General features: G+C 38.2%; 1 pseudogene; it reads left to right on the top strand.

Annotated features, from left to right (window-relative positions):
- The first annotated feature begins 3,135 nt into the window (after positions 1-3,135).
- Positions 3,136-4,139, top strand: LOC125350880 (annotated as a pseudogene).
- Positions 4,140-11,510: the final 7,371 nt, after the last annotated feature.

Raw genomic sequence — 11,510 nt, 5'->3', positions numbered from 1 at the left:
GTAAGTTTTTCAGTTGACCCATATACATATTACCACATGAAGGATTTTTTTCCACTTCAGATCCCTCTACATTTATTGTGGTGGAGAATATTTGCAACTACTTGTAATATTAGATGTAAACTAACTTAGATACTACAAAGTAGCAGCTACCAGAAGATCCTGTGGATCACAAATGCCAGAGAGAACCAAATCCACACAGACTCAGCCCATGCACACTAAAGATGGTTGGGAAATAGGAAAAGCTGGGGGTCCATTTTATCTCCAACTAGAATGGAATCCTCAATATTTTGCTAAGTTTAAACCATTTTCTAGAAAGCCTAATTACATTAAAAATATTCGCTAATTAAATCCTTTTCTTTTAATTTTACTGTATTTAGAAGGCCAAAGAAAAATCTTATTTGAATGTTGCTGTTAATTTTCATTCTTTTTCTTTTTTCTTTGTCTCTTTCTGTCCTTCTTTCTTATTCCCTTCCTTCCTTTCTTCTTTCCTCCCTCACTCCACTCCCTCCCTTCTTTTCTTCTTACCTTTTTCTTTTTTCTTTATTTTTGGTGTGTGATACTGGGAATTGGGCTTTGCATTCAGCAGACAGCTGCTCTTCCCAATGAATCATGTTCCCACTGTTTATTATTTCTGTTCTTTTTCAAGTAAGTTCTTGTATTTATGCCCAGGAAACATGAATAATTGGATCCTCTTAATCATTATTCTTACATAGTGGCTGTGTTCATTCCTTGGTTGAGAATATATATCTCAAAGTTTTTGACTGGGCTGGTCCCAAACCATAATCCTTCCAGTTTCTGTCACACAAGAAACCAGTTATTGCAAGCCTAGGTCACTACCCCTGACATACATTGATTTTCTTTATCACGTATCTCAGTAGAATTTTTCAACTTGTAAGATGACATTGGCTGTAGTGTACTTAATCATACATATAAAGCAAATTAAAAATTGGGTTTATTTTTTGTCACAGTAATTAATACTCAAGATCAGTTTCACGTTCTCAATTTTCAAGGAGAAAGGATTTATATTGCCTCACAGTTTTGTAATTTTCTGCCCATGATTAATTGATCTCATTCCTTCTTTTGTTTACTGGACAGTCGATGTGGTGAGAGTACATAGCAGAGTAAAACCACTTACTTTATTGCCAAACATCAAAAAGAACAAGCAGAAAGCTCCAGTATCTAATACAAGGTTTCAAGTCCTCCTTCTTTCTTTCAGATTCCACAACAGCCCAATATTCACACACTGAAGAAAAAAGAATTTAGCACATATGCCTTTGTGGAATATTAAAGACATAAACTATAGTATGAATCCTTCACAGGAACAGTCACACCATTGAATCCATTCATTGCATCTCTGGCATAGCGTTTTTCCCAATAGGCATGAGCAAAAGGGTACAAAAGCCATGTAGCAGGAAAATACAGAGATTAACACACTTAGGATTGGCAAGTATTGTGAAGGAAAGGGGTGTTAGTATTTCTCTCTTCTTTGCAGATACGGTCAGCCCCTTGACATCTCATTCTTTATATAGAAGCTACAAGAGTGATTTGCAGGGATAAACTACCTAGTGACTTAGCAGTAATGGAGGTGTGTGAGATGAAGTTTTATCCCTTTACCCCACCTGATACTGATCTGCTTTGTCTCTAATCTTTCTCCAAGTATAATTTCCGTTACCTGAGACACTCCCCGAATGTCTCTACCTGATCTCACCATTATCCACTGTTTTAGAAAAAAAAATGATCTTTTAAAAATTAGATTAGGAAAAACTAAAGTGAATCATAGGCAATTTACATTGAATCTAATTGTACAGGGAAGCAAACAAGAAGACCCTGTGAGAGGTAGCCTAAAATTAGGTAAAAAATAAACAAGAGACACCCCACAGAATGGAAAAAAATCTCCATTAGCTGTGCCTGGATATAGGATTAATGCCCAGAATACACAAGAGTTGGAAAAATTAAATAATAAACAAATAAATTGAACAGACAGTTCTCTAAAGAGATGCCAATAAACCATAATGAAATGATCATCATCCATGAATGCAAGTAAAAATCCAAACTATACTATTATTCAATTTCACCTAATCAAAACACCAATGATGGGCTGGGGATATAGCCTAGTGGCAAGAGTGCCTGCCTCGGATTCCCCAGCACCACATATACAGACAACGGCCAGAAGCGGCGCTGTGGCTCAAGTGGCAGAGTGCTAGCCTTGAGTGGGAAGAAGCCAGGGACAGTGCTCAGGCCCTGAGTCCAAGGCCCAGGACTGGCCAAAAAAAAAACACCAATGATGAAGAAGACAAACAACAACAAATGCTGGTGAGGATTCTGGAGAAAATGAACCCCATACACTGTTGGTAAAATTTAAAATAGTAAAACTGATATGGAAAAAATATATATGGAGGATCCTCAAAAAATTAAATGTAGATTTACTTTATGGCCCTTCCATGCTATTCCTAGGGATAATTTCAAAGAAATCTAAATCAATATACAAGGAACATACCTGTATGTTCATGTTTACTGTAATTGTGTTTAATTTAGCAGAACTGTGGAATCATCCTAGGTGCCTGAAAATCAATGGATTGATTAATAAATATGTATCTATATATCATAAATATAATTACATTTAGCATTAGCAAGAAAAATGAATGAAATTGGAGGTCATCATGTTGAAATAGATAAGTCAATATCAAAAGATATATATACATGTTTTTTGTTGTTGTTGTTTTGTTTGTTTTGCCAGTCATGGGGCTTGGACTGAGGGCCTGAGCACTGGCCCTGGCTTCTTTTTGCTCAAGGCTAGCACTCTGCCACTTGAGCCACAGTGCCACTTCAGGCCATTTTCTTTATATGTGGTGCTGGGGAATTGAACCTTGGGCTTCATGTATATGAGACAAGCACTCTTGCCACTAGGCCATATTCCCAGCCCCCAAAAGCTAAATATATTCTAAAGACAAATATAATAATAATATTATTATTATTAAAGAAATAATGTTAAACTTATAGCACTGTTTGAGAGGACTCGGGAAGTGGGAAAGAGGGGGAAATGATGAAAATGAAAAATAGAGAGCCAGGCCCCGCCTCACGGCCGGCCCACGAATCCCTAGCGCGCAGCCAGGTGCTGGCGGAGCTCCCGCGGTGATGCCCCGGAAGGCGGGCGCCCAGGAGGACGGCCCCGAGGAGGTGGGCCGGGAAGGGTCGGACGCCGCGGAGTCCAGCTCGGGAGAGTCGGCCCGGGACTAGGCAGGCGGCGCGGCGGCATGGAGGCCGGGCGGCCGCGGCCCGCGCTGCGCTCGGTGAACTCGCGCGAGCCGTCGCAGGTCATCTTCTGCAACCGCAGCCAGCGCATCGTGCTGCCCGTGTGGCTCAACTTCGACGGCGAGCCACATCTCTACCTGACGCTGCCGCCCGGCACGGGCCGCCGCATCCACAGCTACCGAGGTCACCTGTGGCTCTTCAGAGATGCAGGGACATGTGATGGGCTTCTGGTGAACCAGACTGAATTGTTTGAGCCATCCCTCAACGTTGATGGACAGCCTATTTTTGCCAACATCACACTGCCAGTGTACACCCTAAAGGAGCGCTCCCTGCAGGTTGTGCACAGCCTGGTGAAGCCGGAGAACTACAGGAGGCTGGACATCGCCAGTTCACTCTGCGAGGACTTGGAGGACCACCCAAACGTGGAGAAAGATCTGAAGCAGCTCACCCAGGAGCACATCGAAAATAAGCAGCTGGAAGAAGAGACCAGAGGATTTACTTTCAATTAGCATTCCTGCTCTCAGTGTTTGATGGCACTGGTGAGTCTTGGTCTAGAGGACTTAGCAACTATTTACTTACTCTTGGTAAAGTAAAATATGCTCCATTACTAAAAAGAAAGTGAATTAACTCCGCGGGCTTGGGTTGTCCAGGGACAAACACCACCCAGTGTCACTGAATCCCTGCTCGTTTGAAGTGCTCACCAGGAAGAAACCTTGCATGTCTGCCTCCTGTAGGACAGGCCATCTAAGCGGAAGGTGTTTGGGGGAGCCGTGCAGTAAGAATTACAGCGCGTTCTTCGGTTGCAAGGAATTGGGGCCCGAGCTTCTCACGGATATAGTGCGGCTGGAGGACTTGCTGTTCTTGGTGCAAGGATGGACCTTTCTGCTCCAGAGGCCAGGCCTCCCCCGTTGGGAGCCTTCAATGTCTGTGGTAATGAATAAGAACATTTGCTGGCCAAGAGAAGGCAGGCCCCAAAGTAAACAGACCTCCTCAAGGGAATCATTTTTCTAGTTAACATTTTTCTAGTTTTCTAGTTCTCACACTTTGCTTAGTTCACTCCTTTAGCAATGCTGTTTGTTTCCGTTTCTAAACCACACTAAGCTGATTGTAATGCTCAGAGTGTTTTTATAATGTGACATCAATATGGAAAGTACCAGAAAAGGGTCATCCAGTTTAATTCTGATATTCAAGTGTTACTGTAGATGAGTATAAGCCAGATGTGTTTTTTTTTTTTTTTCAACAAAATTTCTCTTGGCTTCGCATTGTGATCCCCTACCTCAGTCTCCCTGTGGTTCAGCATTCGCATTAGCAGGACCTGGGCTGCCCTGCACTCTTATTTATCCCAGTTATTCCTGGGTTACCTGGAATGTTTTACAGTCTTTTGAGTGGACACATTTTTTTCTTACAAGTTAGTCTGGAAGTTTGTAATTTAAATTCAGCATTTAACATCAGACATTTTATAAGTAAATAGTGTAAAAGAAAATTGCTGGGCGCTGGAGGCTCACACCTGTAGAATCCTAGCTTCTGAGGAGGCCAAGATGGGAGGATCGGGACTCAAAGCCAGCCCATCAGAAAAGTCTGTGAGACTCTTACATCCAATTAACCAGCCAAAAGCTGGAAGTAGGGTGGTGGCTCAAAAGGTATAGTGCTAGCCTTGAGCACAAAAGCTCAAGAACAGTACCCTGACCCTAAGTTTAAGTCCTAGCATAGGCAAAAACCAAACCAAACAAAAAACAAACCAGGCTGGGCATGGTGATGAGCCTATCTATTCTGAGAATGTAGGATCCTTGTCTAAGGTAGGCCTGGCAAAAGCATGAGACTGAATCTGAAAAATAAATGTAACAAAAGATTAGTGATATGGCTCAAATGGTAGAATACTAGCCTAACAAGCAAGAGGACCTAAGTTTAAAGCCAGACCAGGCAGGGAAGTCCATGAGACTTTTTTTTTTTTTTTTTTGGCCAGTCCTGGGGCTTGGACTCAGGGCCTGAGCACTGTCCCTGGCTTCCTTTTTGCTCAAGGCTAGCACTCTACCACTTGAGCCACAGCGCCACTTCTGGCCATTTTCTAGATATGTGGTGCTGGAGAATCGAACCCAGGGCTTCATGTATACGAGGCGAGCTCTCTTGCCACTAGGCCATATTCCCAGCCCAATCCATGAGACTCTTATGTCCAGTTAGCTACCATAAATGCTGGAAGTGGTAGAGTGCCAGCTTTGAGCAACAGTGACATGCCCAGGCCCTCAGTTCAAGCCCCAGGACTGGGGTGTGTGTGCACATACATACACACACACACACACACACACAAACACACACACACACACACACACATACACGCTAAAGAAGGAGAACTGTGAGTCCAAAAGGTAGCCTGGGTTACATAGTGAAGCTCTGTCTCAAACTCCTACCAGGAAAAAAAAAAAGGTACAACAGGAAAAACCTGTTTTTGTATTAAAACAAAATTTCCCATTTATCTGGTTAAAAAATCTGTGGTTTCAATTGTGTTTTGTGTTAGCCTAGGGAGGTTGGGAACCTAGGGCAGGAGGTAGATGCCTTTCACTTGAAATCCTGTGACTGTATGATGTGAATAGTTCTTGAGAAACTGCTGTTTCTTATTTTGAGGGGCTTTTGTATCTTAAAGCTTTTCTTTAACACATTAAATTGTGCTAAGTAAAAGAAAAAAAAATGAAAAAGAGAGACTGAGGAAGTAGAGTGTAAACCAGGAAATCAATTTGACAAAACTATAGTGCAGTCACATGTGAAACACCATCATGAACAAAACTCTTTGCTAATTAATGTACACTAAAAGTGGGGGGAAATATGTTAGTAAGAAAGCAAAACAGGCACTGTTGGTGATTAGTAGCTGTGCGAGACAGAAAACCAAAAATGGAGGATAGAGGAGGGTAAATAACATCAAAGTCTTTATATGCAAGCATGGAAATAGAACAATGAAGCTTGTTTAAGTTGTTTTAATGTGGGAGGAGCAAAGATGGTGGAGAGTAATAGAGGGAGGGAGTTTGAATGGACTATATTGCATGAATATGTGGAAATGTTACCCTGTAACTTCACTGTAAAGTAATATGTGTCAATATCTTTTAAAGTAATAGGAATATGGTTCTTCCTGCTCTTATGACCCCATTCAGTCAGCCTTTAATTTGTTTACAGACCTACATATATTATCATCCAGAAACAATTAAAAATGTATGAAATTTCACATTTAATATAGTTTGATTTTCATGTGTATGTATATATTTTATGTGTTTAGGTGTATGTATATATTAAAAAATTACTAAAACTTATCATTTGACTATGTGATGTAAGACATTAAATTCCAAGTTCAGAGATATTTTTATGTTGCAAAAAAAAGGCTTCTCTACTACCAACATCAATATGTGCATGAAAATCTTGGGGAAAAGATAATAATTAAAAACTCTTAGATTTGGGTCTCAATTAATTTTGTTCAATATGGTCAATACCATAGATCTTTACTACAAAAAGTATAGAGTTTGAATATCATGATTAGCACAATTACTTCTTTGCAAATCAGATTGGGTTGCTTTTCAAATATTTCTCTCTGGTTCCATAGTCCTGAATATAGCAATAAAGGAAAACACATACAAAATTACAGTCATTTGCTATGTGTTCAAAAATATTCCTCGCGGGAGGGCCTGTGTGTCTTGGTGCCCTAATTTGGATCATTTGTTCAAGCAAGATATCTACTCTCATTTGCAAAGGTATCTCAATTTTAACAATAAATTTCAGGGTCACACTAATAATAAATTGACAACAACAAATGAAAATCTTGGAGAGACACATTTGTATCTAAATAATTTTATTCTATGCTTTATGAAGTTTTCCTTAGACAGAGAACATAAATGTCATTCGAGAGGTTTTTTTTTTTTTTTTTTAGAAAGGAGCATGTTCATAAACAATAAGTTTATGATATTCAAAAGAAAATCCATATTAACAAAAATCACTACCCATTCCTTTCTGGAGAGTGAGGGCTGTACTTATGAAAACTTTCTAATGTCAGCAACTGGGATGAAATGTAATGTCAATAAAATGTCAAAACATAAATCTAAAAATAATTTAATCTAAAACAGATGAAGCCATCATTTATATAACTCCATTAGGTTTTCCTGCCAGACCCTAATTTGAAATGTGTAAATTATTAACTATATTACATTGTATTTAGTTCTTCATTTTTCACTAATAGGTGGCTGCCTAAATTTCAACAGTTACCATAAATTTTCTTAAGAATTTATAGAATTATAATATTAGAGTTTGTGACAAAAACTAAGATTCTGTTAAGCTTACATTTTAACTCATTCTCTTCAACTACAAAAAGAACTTAATTTATTAAAATTCTATAAGCAGCAGGAAGAAACAGGAAACTCTGCTGCAGCCTCTATCAACATAAATTTGTAAAAAATTGGAAATCTCTTTTAGAATGCTCAAACTCTACACCACTGAACTATGAAGGAAGCAGGCATGTATTGCAAAAGTACACAAGTACCAGAGTAAAAAATCAAGAGTCTATCACTATGAGCCTGGTGAGATTCCAACTTAATTTCATAGTGTCTAATTAGACCTATTCAAAACCCTATGACTGTGTCTTTCTGTCTGTCCATCTTCCTGTGTGTTTTATTTGCTATCTACCACCTACATTGTCTTACAAGGATTCCAAGTGTGTTTATCCCCTGGAAAGTCAGACCTTGTTGATGCCTGGTTTCCCACCTTTGGGCTGACTTTGCTTGTTTAACACTTATGCTGATATCTAATCTTCAAACTATGTCTGTAGCTGACCATGATTTGCCTAATCTTGAGAAAGAACTGGGAGGATCATTACTTCACTAGCATGCAAATAGGTTTGCTGGCAACATAAACATAATCTGGTAAAGAGACATCCTCATGGAGTAGAGGGTGGGCAGCACTGACAGTCAATACTATGTCTAGTTTTATGGCAGATGTGTTTTCAGAATCTTAACTCAAGGGACTCCATCACAGCAGGGCCTTTAGAATGGAGAACAGAACAAAATGTCAGTAGAAGATATACTCTCTCACGCACAGAAAAGGGTCTATGACTTTACTGAGTTTGGGACTCTATCTCAAAAAGTTCATCTATGCTCCCAGTTAATTTGTATTAGATTTCAAAAAGTTGATGTTTTATATTATGCAAACTTTGAAAAACACTTCTTCAGAGGAGATCTTTTCCAAGATTTAAATATTTTCTGATTCTGCAATCTTTAAGAAAGTTTAGAGAAACTGAGTTTTCAGTAACAAATTTACCTTCATAGAATTTAAGATGCACTGTTACAAGTGTGGTCTGGGTTAGCTGAGAGTATTGAGAAAAAAAATGAAAGTTCACTGATAGATTTTTAGAAATTTGTTTTCTGCTCCTTTTAAGAAGAAAAGGGAGAGCATTGATTAAAAGTTATGACCCTCATGAATTTATAAACTGAAATCATTCATTATACTTGGAGACACTGAATAAGATAAATAAACCTTTATACATAAAAAAATCTTCCTAGATTTGGCAAGTGTTAATAATGATATTGAAATATTTCAAGTAGTGAAAATAATTTGTAAATAGGAACTAAAATACCAAAGTTGGGGCCCAGATCTGCAAATTGAATCCGACATTTTGGAGTGGACTATTCAATGGATTTTTGTTGAATAGGTCTGTATTGCAAGAAATATTTGAACTTTAAATTGATACTGATTTAAATTATTTGGACATCCCCATCATTAGTTATCATAAATCATCACTCATCCATAGTAATGTGCTTGCATGTTGCTTGTTTAGTATTAAAATAATATTAATATTTATCAATAAGTTGATGTTTGTGAGTCAAATGCACTTGAGAAATGAAGAAAATGAGTTTGTGAGAGATGTGACCTATTGAAACCCACAGGCCTGGCATTAAGCTTAGTATCTATACTTAATATGGGTAGTACTGGAGATTATATTATTTTGAGCTACCTAAATAACTTATGTTTAATAACTCTCTTTGGATCTTGTGCAATAATTATCCACTTTCAACATATCTTTGTGAATTCAGTCAAAATAGTATTCATGGATAATGAAATATTTCAAGATAAAATTTAAGAAATTTAAGATGAAATTTAAGTGTGAAGACACTTTGTTTTGATTTGTTCAGCTTTTAGTACAAGTTCAACATTTTAGGAATTCTTTTGTGATTTTCAGTAGGACATAAGAAAATCCAAATGCTTTTTATGTTTATGTTTGTTTGTTTTTGTGTATTCACAAAGCACATCCAGAGAAGAACTGTTCAACATGGTGTCTACATGCAAATGGCTCAGAATTGGCTCTGTCCATCTTATATTCTTCACATGTGCCGAGTAGAACTGAAAAAAAAAGATTTTTATTGTATCTTGCTTAATTCAACCAATTTTAAATAAAACAGCCACATGTGGCAAGTGGGTATCACTGGGAAGTGCAAGTCTAATGCCTTGCCACTCAAAAGTATGATCTTAGGACCCATCATATCAGTTCTCCAGTGAACTTATTAGACGTGCAGAATCCTGAGGTCCTGAGTCAGCACACTCATTAGCAGGTTCTCTAGCTAATTCCAAGGTTCTTTTAAAGTTGGTGCATCAGTGGTGTGATACTACCCTCTGTAAAGCATAGCTTCAAATCTTATGAAACATATATATGTATATGTATATGTATATATATGTATATATGTGTATATATAGATAGATATAGATATTAGTATTTTCAGAAGTACAGAGTCATGGACCCTTTCTAAGGGAAGCATTTTTTTTTTTTTTTTTTTGGCCAGTCCTGGGCCTTGGACTCAGGGCCTGAGCAATGTCCCTGGCTTCTTTTTGCTCAAGGCTAGCACTCTGCCACTTGAGCCACAGCGCCGCTTCTGGCCTTTTTCTGTATATGTGGTGCTGGGGAATCGAACCTAGGGCCTCGTGTATCCGAGGCAGGCACTCTTGCCACTAGGCTATATCCCCAGCCCTAAGGGAAGCATTTTTAATAAGAATATTCAACTATCTAAGCAGAGAGTTGAGAATTTTCAAATACCCAGATGGTTGATTTTATGTGTCCTAAATATCCACAGCTCCTTTCGTATGAAAGTTTGTCTCCAGATGTCTGGCATTGTGTAGGTGTCCAGGACTCCTCTCAGAGCTGCTCACTCACTTACTGTTCACTTGTGAATTTTTCTGATGATCTGTGAAGAAAAACAAGTATTTTCTCTTTTTTTTTTCCCCAAGATTTTGACAGACCCATTTTCTTACATAGTTACAAAGTGGTTGTTAGCACCAGAAGCAATGAAATGTTTGAAGGAGAGTGGGTTCTAAAGTGCACAGTCCTGTGCCCATTTGCTCTTATGATTTACTATAGAGACCAGAAGCCCCAATTCATGAAAGAATAAGTATTCACACTGCCTGGAAATAAAAAAAACATATCATCTCCTTCTAAACTACCACATGGAGGAGCATTATACTAACACAGATGTAAAGTATGTAAACTAATTTCTTACTTATGGTATCCTCTGCACTGTTGAGTCACAGGAAGGAATAACAAAGGCCTCACAAACATTGAGATTCGTGATTATTGCTATAAAAATATCACCTACTTTTCTTGTTAAGTTGATCCTGTTCTGATATGCCAAAAGCATTTTAAGGAAAAAATTCTCATGAGTTTAATAATTTAATCGAATTACTAGGAAAAGATAATCAGGAATATTAGACTCCTTGGGGATTCAGTTCTGTAGCCATTGGACAAGAATGGAGCAGATGCTCTTTCAGTACCATCATCTGAGGTACATCACTGTATAACAAATAAGCTGCCCACCTGTTGTTACTGTTTGCTTGAGCTTATAAAATTCTGCATTAGATAGGGAAAAAGTATAACAGGAAAGTTGTTCATGTATTTTTAGGCAATTGGAAAACAAATAGTGCTTAACTTTATATTTAATCAATGGTGATGAGACATCTGTGTTTGATTCAGTCCTAGCCCACTCTGTTGTTCTGTTGAGTAAGTTATAATAAAACACCAATGTGGATGATGTGAAAAAAAAAAAAGAAAACAAATAGCCCCTGATCACTATTTTTATAAATCTTCTGGGAAAGATTATTACTCAGATAGTTTAACTTCCAGAGACTTAGAGAACATTTGTTACTAAAAAGGTTTGCACTGAACAACAGAGTTCCAAACTTAAAATTTGAAGAATGTCACACATACACAATGGGTAAGACTGCTGCGCACACCAGAGTAGGAGAAA

The sequence above is a fragment of the Perognathus longimembris genome, chromosome 4 (assembly GCF_023159225.1).
Source record: "Perognathus longimembris pacificus isolate PPM17 chromosome 4, ASM2315922v1, whole genome shotgun sequence".
Classification (NCBI taxonomy): Eukaryota; Metazoa; Chordata; class Mammalia; order Rodentia; family Heteromyidae; genus Perognathus; species Perognathus longimembris.
This window is presented reverse-complemented; position numbering and strand designations above follow the sequence as displayed.